This window comes from Lynx canadensis, chromosome C2 (genome assembly GCF_007474595.2).
Source record: "Lynx canadensis isolate LIC74 chromosome C2, mLynCan4.pri.v2, whole genome shotgun sequence".
In the NCBI taxonomy this organism is placed as follows: domain Eukaryota; kingdom Metazoa; phylum Chordata; class Mammalia; order Carnivora; family Felidae; genus Lynx; species Lynx canadensis.
This window is the reverse complement of record NC_044311.2, coordinates 114,705,977-114,718,686: the sequence shown is the minus strand read 5'-3', so window position 1 is coordinate 114,718,686 and position 12,710 is coordinate 114,705,977.

The following is a 12,710-nucleotide window of genomic DNA, read 5'->3' as shown; positions in this document are numbered from 1 at the left end:
GCTAAGGGAAACATACCAGTCCCAAAAGACTGTATATGACAATTCCATTTATATGGAATATCCAGAACAGGCAAATCTATAGTGAGACAAAAGAAATTACATTGATGAGTGGATAAAGAAGATGTGACACACACCTGCACACACACACACACACACACACACACACACACACACACTGAAATACTACCCAGCCATAAAAGAGAATGAAGCCTTGCTATTTGTGACAACATGCATAGAACTTGAGGCTATTATGCTAAGTGGAATACGTAAGACAGAGAAAGACAAATACTACATGATTTCACTTACATGTGGAATCTAAAAGCAAAACAAAACAAAACACAAACTCATAAATGCAGAGAGCAGATTGGTGGTTGCCAGAGCTAGGTCAGGGGTAAAGGAATGGGCAAAGGGAAATAAGAAGTAAGAACTTCTAGTTATAAAATGTATAAGTCGTGGGAATATAATGTACAACATGGCAAATAAAGGCAAAACACTGTATTAACTTGGTAAGATGATGGATGGTAACTAAGATTTATTGTGGTGACAATTTCCCAATGTATACAAATGTCAAATCCCTATGTTTTACACCTGAAAATAATACTATATTGTTTGTCAATTATGCCTCATTAATTTAGAAAAAGGTAGTAAATTACAGATTGCCTAGGGCTGGGATTGGGGGTAGGGAGGGTTATTATGTGGGAAATAGGGTGTGGATGCTAATGAATATATACCTTCTTTCGGGAGGGAAAAAATGTCCTAAAAGTAAATTATGATGGTAGCTTCACAACCTGGAAATTTTTTAAAAAGAAAAAAAAAACATTAAATTGTACAATTTATATGGGTGAATTTTATGATATGTAGCTCAATAAAGCTAATAAAAATATATGAATATTTTCCGTAGGAACCATTTATTTTCAAAATCATATTTTATATCTTCACTGAATATTAAGTAGTCTATGAAATTCTACAGTAGGTTAAAGCTTATGGACAATGCTACAATGAAAGACATTTAATCCAATGCCCAGCAAAATTTCCAGCTGATAGGGATTCAAATAAAATTTCTGATACATTCCATATATTTCAGGTGAGCTTTAATAGGTGCGCTCTCTAATACTGAATTCATACTAAAATTGTAGAAATGCTAATTAACAATCTTATTATGAAATATACCTAACTATTGTGTATCTTGAATTAGGTATTTAATGATACTGTGATCAACACTTTAATCCATTTTAAAAAATAAAACCAGTCCTCAAAATTATTAGAGCCATCCTTACCTCCAGCTATCCACTGATAAGCTAAAATTCCATACAGGTTTGATTTGTAGTTGGCTATTAACCCATGCATAGTTAGCTACACCACACATACAAGTCAACAATGCAATTTGAAGAGTCTTACCATTGATAATTGAGACATGTCTCATATTGATTCAGGAAGTACTTTGCCTTATCATTTAACATTTTCAGCTTGATGTAACAAAATAAGCATTCAATAAACTATTCACCTGAACAGAGAACCATGCTACTTCAATTATACTCAAGTTGATTGAAACCAATTTAATGGTAATTAGTAATTTACAAGGTCAAGAGGCTCACACTTCTCTAACTCCATGCTGGTTAAATGGTCACAGCTCATATGTGGATGAGAATACCAAGTGAAATAAACACATGAAAATCATTTAAAAGGGGTTGGTATTTTAAGTATTTAAATCAATAACAAAATTAAAATTTGGCTGCTTTTCATAATACTTAAGGATTTGTATTGACTGTTGACACATTCTTATTTTTGTGATTATTTCTAACCATAAATTCAAAATACCTCTGATTTTTTTTCAGCAGAGCAGAATCTCTACCTTTAGTTTATTTTTTGGTCCTTGTACCTCTGTTCTTAGATTTGATTCTAAGTTTCTTTTTTATTTTTTAAGTTTATCCATTTATTTTGAGAAAGAGAGAGTGAGTGGGGTAGGAGCAGAGAGAGAGAGAGAGAGAGAGAGAGAGAGACGCGCAAGCAGGTTCCACACTGTCAGCACGGAGCCTGATGTGGGACTCAAACTCATGGACTGTGAGATCATGACCTGAGTCAAATCAAGAGTCAGATCTTTAACCGATTGACCCACCCAGGTGCCCCTAAGTTACTTTTTTAAAAACAGAGAAATCATGTGACTTTTGTTGTATAGATATTTTCTTAATTATAAATATTGTACTTTATCATTAGTTTTGTCACTAAATTCCCCAAAGATCAAAATGTATGTATAGGTGAACACATTTGAAAGTATCACACAGAACTCAGAAATCTTAAAAGAAGTGAGCATTACAAAATGAAACCGATAAAGGTACCTGGGTAGCTCAGTCCGTTAAGTACCGACTTTGGCTCAGGTCATTATCTTGTGGTTCATGAGTTGGAGCTCTGCATCAGGATCTGTGCTGACAGCTCAGAGCCTGTACCCTGCTTCAGATTCTGTGTCTCCCTCTCTCTCTGCCCCTCCCCCACTCATGCTCTGTCTCCCTCTCAAAAATAAAATAAACATTAAAAACACTTTTTTAAAGTGAAACTAATATCTAGGGAAATTAAGTTGTCCATAGACACATAGGGAGTGAGTAACAGAACTGGAAAGAGAATTCAGCTTCTTCATTGCCCTTTATGTTATAACAAATAGTAAATATGTAGTATATTATTATAAAATAAACACATTCTATCTCTCTTTTCTTATCTCGTACATACAGTGAACACATATCCCTACACACAAAAATGTAGGCACAACTCATAATATTGGGAATCATTCAATATGATTCATTAAAATGGTATATATCCTCCAGCATATGTTTCAATGACAAAAGTAGATACCTCATTTTCATTGATGAAATATTTTGCATTGCACTGCCAAAAATAATGATAGTCAGGGGCGCCTGGGTGGCCTAGTCAGTTAAGCATTCAACTCTTGATTTCGGCTCAGGTCATAGTCTCACCGTTTGTGAGTTGAAGCTCCACATCAGTGCAGAGCCTGCTTGGGATTCTCTCTCCCTCTCTCCCTGCCCCTCCCCTTCTTCCTCCCTCTCTTCCTACCCCTCCCCTTCTCTCTCCCTCTCTCTCTGCCCCTCCCTCTCTCTCTGCCCCTCTCCTTCCCTTAAAATAAAAATAAATAAACTTTAAAGAAATATCAATAGTGAGATAAAACTTGTCAATTGAAAAAAATAGGACATAAACAGGTGCAAAATGCTTGAACATAAAACTTTCCTTCAGGTGGTATAATACATTTTAAGTATTTTCTAAGTTATTTCTGAGGGAACAAATATGTTCCTAAATTTCTATAGCTTTGAATGACATTTGAGGCTGATTTGGCTAATTAGACATTAGTTACTTTTTGTTTCTATCTTGCAAAAATGCTTAGTGATAGAAGATTCACTCTGATCTGAATGATTTTATAAATACAAAACATTTAACTGTTTCTTTAGACCACTGTTCCATTTATAGGCCCTATTCAAATTCAACAAATCTTAATCTCAAAATTAGTCCAGCTTTGTAAATGTTTAGAAAAGCTTTCTTTAAGGTTGTTTAATTCATCATTTCAATTGGAAGACTAAAATTTTGTCTGAGATTCTTTGAACATGAGATAGATAATTGAATTCAGATTTGCTGTCCTTTGCTTCACAGACAAAAGTGAAGAAACTTTGGGCAGGAGATTTGGGTGTGAACATAAAATATAACCATAAAAGGGCAAAGATTCAAGCTTCACATAGGAAATATTGACTTACTTTGTGTCTGTGAACATGTTATTTAAATATTATTTTCTAGGAGAAATAAAGAACTTTAAAATAAATTAAGTTAAAAAAGAGAAATAAATGGAAGATCTGGGGGGGAATCTATTTTCCATCCCAGCATATTCTTATTAAAAAAAACAAAAAACAAATACAAGCTTCACAAAAAGAGTAAATATTCCACACTTACTTTTCTATATTCTTTATTCACTAAACAACAAATTGTTACAACAGTACTTTGGTTCTTAGAAATAATGACACTAAATTTAAAAGAAAAAAAATGTTTTTTTTTATAAATATTTTCCTGTGATGAAACATAAATATAGAAAAGAAAAGTTAGAAAATAGAGTAGAAAGTCAAAATGGAAGCAATTCTTCTAAACTGATTTGGATTCATTTTTTCTTTGCATGTTTTATAATTAAGCATTGAGAGATAGATTTTAAAATATATTTTAAGCACTAGAAGAAAAAAGTATGCATTGAACCATTTTCCTTTTTTCCCTCTAAGCCCAAGGACTTTACTAGTTCAGATTTTCATTGGTTATTACTTCAATTTAGTTTGAATAATTTTCATATCAGTATGTACAATAAAATGCATAGAAACATGTTTAAATGGGTATTTGATGAGATAAAGAGATTTTTAAAGAGTAATAATCCCTATACACCATCTTTAGAAATGGTTTGTGAGTAATTATTTATTCTTAAAAAAAGAACACATTATCCAAAAGCCAATGTGTTGGTTTAACTGTATTATGAATTACAACATGTAGCATATTATGATTAATGAGTCAAATGCAGTGAAATCTAATCATATTTACCACCTTAATTTTCTTGTTCTGTGTTATGGGAATTCTCAGCCAATGATACAACAGGACAATTGGAACACTAATGCTATGAGTCCCAATGCATTCTATCGTAGAAACACATCACGAACAACAGGAATGACACTCTTAAAAGAATGAAAAGAAAAAGCACAGAATGGGAGTAAATATTTGCAAATAACACATCTGATAAAGGATGTATATCTAGAATATCATAATGAACTGCCCAACTCTATTAACAAGAAAGCAAACAACCCAAAAAATACACTGAGAAAAGATTTGAACACACACTTAACAACAACAACAACAACAACAGCAACAACAACAAAGAATTCTAGTTGAATGTCACAGCATGGATATAATTCAAAATATGAGGCATAGAGGGCACCTTGGTGTCTCAGTCAGTTAAGCTTCCAACTCTAACTTCAGCTCAGGTCATAATCTCCCAGTTTGTGGGTTTGAGTTCCACATGGGGCTCTTCACTGACAGTACAGGATCTGCTTGGGATTCTCTCTGTTCCTCTCTCTCTGCCCCTCCTATGCTCATATGAGCTCTCTCTCTGTCTCTCAAAATAAATAAATAAACTTAAAAAATATGGTGCATAAACAAAGGCAGACCAAAAGTCAACTTATTATATGACTCCATTTATATTGACCCTTGAAAAATGCAAACTAATTTATATTGCCAGAAATTCAATCAGTGGCTGATTAGGGAAGCAGATATTACAAAGAGGCATGAAGAAACTTTTGGGGAAAGAAGAGATATATACACTATCTTGGTTGTGGTTATGGTTTCACAGTTACGTACCTATGTCAAATATATCAAACAAACCATTTAGCTATTTGTAATTTTGTTGTCTGTAGATTATACAGCAACACACATGTAAAAATTTGGGGTAACTACAAATTTAAAGTTCAGTGGGTTTTTCTTTGTAGGAATTTTTAGAACTTATGAAATATGCTTAGAACTCATGAAATATGTTTAGAAAATGCTAACTTGAAAAAAGGTCAAAAGTATTTTCAGTGTAAGGCTTTTCAGAGTTTATATATATCAATATAAATAAAACTTTGTGCATCTATTACATAGATGATTTTATAAACATTATTGAAATTAATTTTCAGTCATGAATTATTTCACAAGACAGCATCCTTGGAATATATTTTGGAGAATACTATATAATAACAATACCCAATATTGCTAGTTGGCTTTATAGTGTCATATAGTGGCTAAGTTGGACACCAAGAGATGACCAATTCTGCATCAAAGACGTAGGATCCCATTTAAGAATTAGTGGGAGGGAAATGCTTGACCTGAGTAGTTAATACATTTTAGCTTCCTTTGCATCTAGTTGGAGTCTGTATTACAAGTTCTTGCAATTGGTAGGTAAACAGAATACACGTGTATCACATTCATGAAAAAAGTGGGTGAGAAGGGGTATTCTTTCTGCACATTTTCTCTCCCTGTACATTGGCTGAAAGAGAAGGTCCCAAGAACCCTAGAATATAACAATCTTAATATCTGAATTGTAAGTCTTAGCTTGACTGAAAAATAAGTTCTCTAAATTTTTGGAGTTAGTGACAGCTATCAATCTTACCATAAACAATATAAAATTTTGTCATTGAGAATGTTTAGGTCTCATTGTGCAACTTCTATTAATACTTGGGGAATTTTGTCAAGGTGTTCCACTCCCAATTACTGTAGCACAAGATACCTTTTACTCTATGTATCTTATGTACCATATTTCCCTTAACATCAGAATATAAAAGATACATAATTTGATATGCCTCCCCAATAGGATTTGTTAAGTTTAAGTTAAAATCAAATAATTCCTTTTTTTATAACCATCATATGAAGAGATAAATTGAACTCAAATCCAGCTTGATATCTGTGTCATTATTTCCAACATTGATTTTACATTTCATCAAACGTCCCTGAAAGCTATCTAGACTGAAATGTATTTTATTGGGTTTCGTGGGTGTCTCAGTTGGCTGAGCATCTGACTCTTGATTTCAGTTCAGGTCATGATCTCATGGTTCGTGAGATCGAACCCTGCATCAGACTCTGCTCTGACAGTGTGGAACCTGCTTGAAATTCTTTCTCTCCCTCTCTTTCTACCCCTCCCCCACTTGTATTATCTCTGTCTCTCTCTCTCAAAAGAAAAATAAACATTAAAAAAAATCAAACCTGGGGCGCCTGGGTGGCGCAGTCGGTTAAGCGTCCGACTTCAGCCAGGTCACGATCTCGCGGTCCGTGAGTTCGAGCCCCGCGTCGGGCTCTGGGCTGATGGCTCGGAGCCTGAAGCCTGTTTCCGATTCTGTGTCTCCCTCTCTCTCTGCCCCTCGCCTGTTCATGCTCTGTCTCTCTCTGTCCCAAAAATAAATAAACGTTGAAAAAAAAAAAATCAAACCTACATTGTGTAAGTCACCCATTACAACAATATGCCAAATGGCAGCATGAATATCAATCTGTTTTAAAACAGTCCTAAATATTTTCCTGAGGAATATTTTTACTTTGTATTATGGAATTAGTCTCTCCACCATTAGTGAAAGTTTGATAGCTGATTTTTGTTAATTTTTATTTATTTTTGAGAGACAGAGAAAGACAGCATGTGCGACAGTGGGGCAGAGAGAGAGGAGGACACAGAATCCAAAGCAGACTCCAGGCTCTAAGCTGACAGCGCAGAGCCTGATGCAGGGCTCAAACCCACAAACCATGAGATCATGACCTGAAATGAAGTCAGAGGCTCACCTGACTGAACCACCCAGGCGCCCCATAGCTGATTTGTTATTAGCTTTATAGCAAGATTTTTTTCCTATTATTGTTAGGAGACAGTGTTCATAAGAAAACTTTGGAAATTACATATTTGCATGAATAAAGGAATATATACCATTCATAAGACTAAATTCTTATCCTCCAAGTTCTCATCATACTATACAACTTGAATGCTATGAGCAAATTGCTATTAAGTTTCCAAAAAAAATCTATTTTTACTTTTGATAAATGTAATATCATAAATTCACATTCTGAAGCCTAAATTAAGACTCATACATATAGAAATGATCAAATTTTGAAAGGAATTTTTTTTTAAATCATACTTGCTTTAACAATGTTATATCAACAAATAAAGAAGACATACAGGACCCAAAATGACAGTGCTTAAAAATCTGGCTTTTACTGCAGGAAAAGACACAATGCAGCGACAATATTCAACTAAGGATGCACATCATAGCCACAGTCTGCCCCACAGTATGGGTTTAAGAGGCCACAATTGAGCTCCTGTTACCTTCTCCCTGTAAGGGCAACAGATGGACAAGATTCTCCTGTTGGATCAAAAACCACCACCAAGTACATGGAACATCTGAGAATCAAAAGTCCAACATGGAATGCTTGATGTTTAGTTGATATTTATTATTCAATCTCATCACACATTTGAATTCTGATGTTTATTTGATATTTATTGTTCAATCTCATCACACATTTTAATTCCATGTCTTGCACTGTAGGATAGAGCTGAGAGGAAAACCTACACTCTCAATGCATGAATTGTTTTGAGGAGTCCCATTTATATTATTATCAGACCTTCCATTCTGTTTATTTCAACCCAACCAAAATTCCAAAGTCAACTCAGTACAACTTACAGCTGAAAACAGATAATGCTAACAGATTTGTCTTCATGGTACCTATTGTGTACTTATATTATCATTAGAACACCATCTCAATAATGCTACATTCTTAAGGGATAAATTCCAGATTCCTTAAACTGGAGAGTCAGTTATTTCACAATTTGATTCCAGTCTATTTTTCTACAAGTGCAAATTCAGACCCAACTCAATAAAAATGCTCATTATTGTACTGTTGAATCTGTAATTAAGTAAAGACTTTTTGTTCTTCATGTAAGCCATGTGGAGAGTTGTTCACATCATGCCTTAAATGGCACACTTACCCTTAACTGACATGTTTGATGTCAGTTACTTATAATTCCTCCCTAAGTGTCCTTGTATTTCTAGAAGTAACTAGAATGTAATCAGTGTAACCTACAACACAGTGAGATCATCTTACTCAAGTAGCAGTGGTTTTAAAAACTCTTGATTCACCTGAACTGTATTGGAACTGAGAAATCGCCATTTTAAACATGTATTCTTGTTTTGTTGTTGCTTTTATTTGTTTTGGTTTGTGTTTGTGTTTTTCCCCTGCATACTTTAAGAAATATTCTAAGAAGGGCTGCTCAAACTTAGAATTTGGGTACTAAAACCTTAAGGGACATTTTCAGTAAGTGTTCATATATTCTAAAGAGCTAAACAAAACAACATATAAAAAAAACTATAATTAGGAATTTCAAAAACACTAGTAATATCTTAGGTGTATTCCTCATTATCGATAGATATTCTACAGTTTATTCTTAATTTACTTATGAGAATAATATTGATGAAGGATAAGTTACATGCAATGTTCACTGGCATTCTTTTTGAATTCCCCAATGCTATGAAATTGTCAGTTTGGCTAGGGAATCCTGGCTCAATCTGGATGGCTCTCCTTTTTCTTCCTCAGGATGTGATGATCCTTTCCTCCTGTATAAGCCACTCTTGTATTAAATTCTCACAGCTGGAGAGGAATTTACTATTTCCCATTTGGCTTCCAATTTTGTTTACAATGTAGCCAAGGTCAATGAATGTAGTCCATGTGAATGTATACATTTAAAATAAAATGATTGTAAAGTGATTATCTGATTTGTAAAAGAATACACCAGCATTTTTTAGTTAAAATACGTGTTTGATGACTTCTCACTCTTCATCTATATATTCTTTGATAATACTTAAATTGGTCAAAGCTTTTTTTGGAACTTTTTTTTGCCTTCATTTAACAATCTGTTACACATATGTTTTGAGTGCTCACTTGAGGGTAAGGAAACTAAAAATGTTTTGATGCAAAAACTTCTAAAAGTCATTTGATCCAAGGATAGCCTAACTTTATGTGACTCAATTCACAGTTAATTCAGTTTGTCAGTGATTTATGCATGCTATTATTTATCATACTGTACTAGTTTTGTAAGACTGCTGTAACAAATTCCCATAGGGTAGCTTAGAACAACAGAAAGTTTTTTCCTTAAAATTCTGGAGGCCTGAAGTCTGAAATCAAGGTGTCAGCAGGTCCACACTCCTGACGGCTCAGGGGAAGAACCTTCCTTGCCTCTTCCAGTTTCTGGTGATTTCAGGCATTCCTTGGTTTGTGGGAACATAACTGATCTCTGCCTCATTCCTCACAGGGCCTTCTTCTCTGTGTCTCAAGTTTCTCTCTACCTTTTCTTATAATGACATCTATCATGGGATTTAGGGCTTATCCTAAATGCAAGATAATCTCATCCTGAGGTCCTTAATTTATTGTATCTGCAAAGATGCCTTTTTTTTTCTGAATAAGATCACATTCTCAAATCCCAGGGATTAGGATTTAAACATAACTTTGGAGACCACTATTCAACCTATATCCACCAAAACGTTCATTCCTGAAAATAATTAATATGAAAGGCTCCCTGAAATATTTTAAGCAATAATTATTGATTAATTGAAGTAAAAAAAAAATCCTGAGAAGTTACTTTACATTGTTTCTCTCACCCCCCTCCCCGCTTCACACACACACACACACACACACACACACACACACACCATTTCGGTATATTTTCAGAAACAAGATTAATCCCATTGTTCTAGTTTTACTTCACATATCTAATTAACTCTATTTCCAAACTTCAATGATTATCATGGAAATAACAATTAAAAGATGCAAATGATTTTTGTATTTTTTTTCTTTTCAGAGAGAGAGAGAGAGAGAGAGAGAGCGAGCGAGCATGAGCCGGAGAGGGGCAGAAAGAAGAGAGATTGAATCTTAAGCAGGCTCCATGCTCAGCACAGACCCCCACACAAGACTCATTCTCACAACTGTGAGATCATGACCTGCACAGAAATCAAGAGCCAGATGCTTAAGTGACTGAGCCACCCAGGAGCCTCAGAAGATGCAAGTATTTAGAAGGACCAGAAAGAAAACTCTGTGGCTGTGACAGACAATAGCAGAACTCTCTGAACTTGATGTAGTGACCAGTAATTCATGCATATTTCCCTTTTATGTTCTCATCAACTTTAAAAGGCACTTGAAGTTCCTTTTCATAGGTGAGGAAATTTCAGTTCATAGGATCATAGTTTTAGCAAGATCAGATGGCTGGGGCAGGAGAGGACATAACAAAAGGGCATAAACAAGCCCCATGCTCTGAACTTCCAGCTTGAACACTTCACTAGCAAACAGAAGCCTGAGTTAGTTCCTGTTTAGGGTCTTGCTTCCTCTAACTGCACCCCAAACTCTGCTGGGTCCATCTGTTTCTATCTCAAAGAATTGCCTTTTCTTGAAAAACTACTTCTCTCCTCCCATACATACTTGGATGGTATGTTGTGCCTGAACTTCTTGGATAAATATATTCTCCAGGTTTGAAATATTTCCTCTTTAAAAACTGAAGTGTCCTCAAACATAAACAATACTGTGAGATATTTAAAGCTTGATCATAAAAAGGACAGGTGGTTTCAGCAGATGAGATCCCAGCAGATAAGAAGAGGAAGTATTGGGGGAAAAATAATACCACTGATATATGTTCCCGTGTTAATCTTTTCTTGAATTGTTTCTTTAATATAAATATTTTTTGCTATCCAATTTGAATATATTTCTTTATAGCTCTATTTAAAGTCATTTGGATAGATTAGAAATAACGGTATAATTTTACATATGTGGGTGTGTGTAAAGTGATGCATATTTTAGTAATGTTAATACAGGAAGCTGTTATCTACCTGATTGTTATGAGAATTGAAAGAACGCATTTTAAGTTTAATTAAAATCAAACTCAAACCTACCTGCAGATTTATACTATTTGAGAACTTAGGAAGATTTTCATTTTGACGTTCAGTTACTTAAATGGAAATAACATGTGCGGTTTGGAGACAGACAGACAAAGTCATAGGCTAAGAGACCTCAAATTTTGAAAAATAACACAATTTGTTAAATATTATATTTTATCTTCTGTCTTCAGGAATTAATTCAATAAATGTTAACAAAGTCCTAATTTAAATCAAAGCATATTTTAATTAAATAACACTAACAAGCAAGCATTTATTATCACATCAATAAATAAAAGACTTTCAGCTGTATCCTTTAGCTGGCTATTATTTCACTTAGTTAGACCTGAGTATTTTACTAAAGGGAAATGATATTTATTGGAAGATATTTATATGACAAATTAAACTTGTCTCTCATAGATCAAGTTTACATATATTTTAACTTCATGAAATACATATTACTTTGTATAAATGAGGTATAAATAGCTATTTGATGAACTAGTTTACTAAATTAAATCAAGGCATGATGTGAAGGATGTCAGAAAGTGCTACCTTCTAAAATTAAATATTTATAAATAATGTACTTATCTAAGCAGTCATAAATTAAGTAGGTAAATGTAAGAATTACTTTTTCTCTGACCAAATAAATTTGTTATTGAAGCTCTTATGTAAGTAATCTGAAAATAATATGTGAAATCTTGGCCAGTATGTACAGCAGTGCTTTTGTCATAAAATATATGGCAGAGATTTAGTTAACAGTAAGATAGACACTTTTGATACAATTTGACAAAATGCCTTCTTAATGAAACAAACATTCAAAATGGAAAATGGTAGACAAAAATAATCTATTATATAGCTTTCTATAAATGAGCTTAGTCATAATATATTTCTATAAATAGGGAGTGAAATGGAGGCCTTGATAGGGACACAGCCTGAGTTTTCCTTAGAAGATGTAAAAGGCTTTACAGAGGAGAAACTATATAATGCATATGCAAATGTAAAAAATGATGATAATTTTACATTTGAAAGAACATATACTATTTAAACATAGTTAGAAATCATCCTTACCATGTTTTTCAACTTCACTTATTTCTATCGAAATAAAGATAAACCAATGACCTGGAATTGAAACCTGAATTTTCTTACATTATTTCAGATGAAAATATCCCCTACCACTTTCCTTTTAATGCCTTCTATGATTTTTCAGAGGATATTGAAAAACACTATCTAATCTCTATAATGTACACAGGATGCACATTTTAA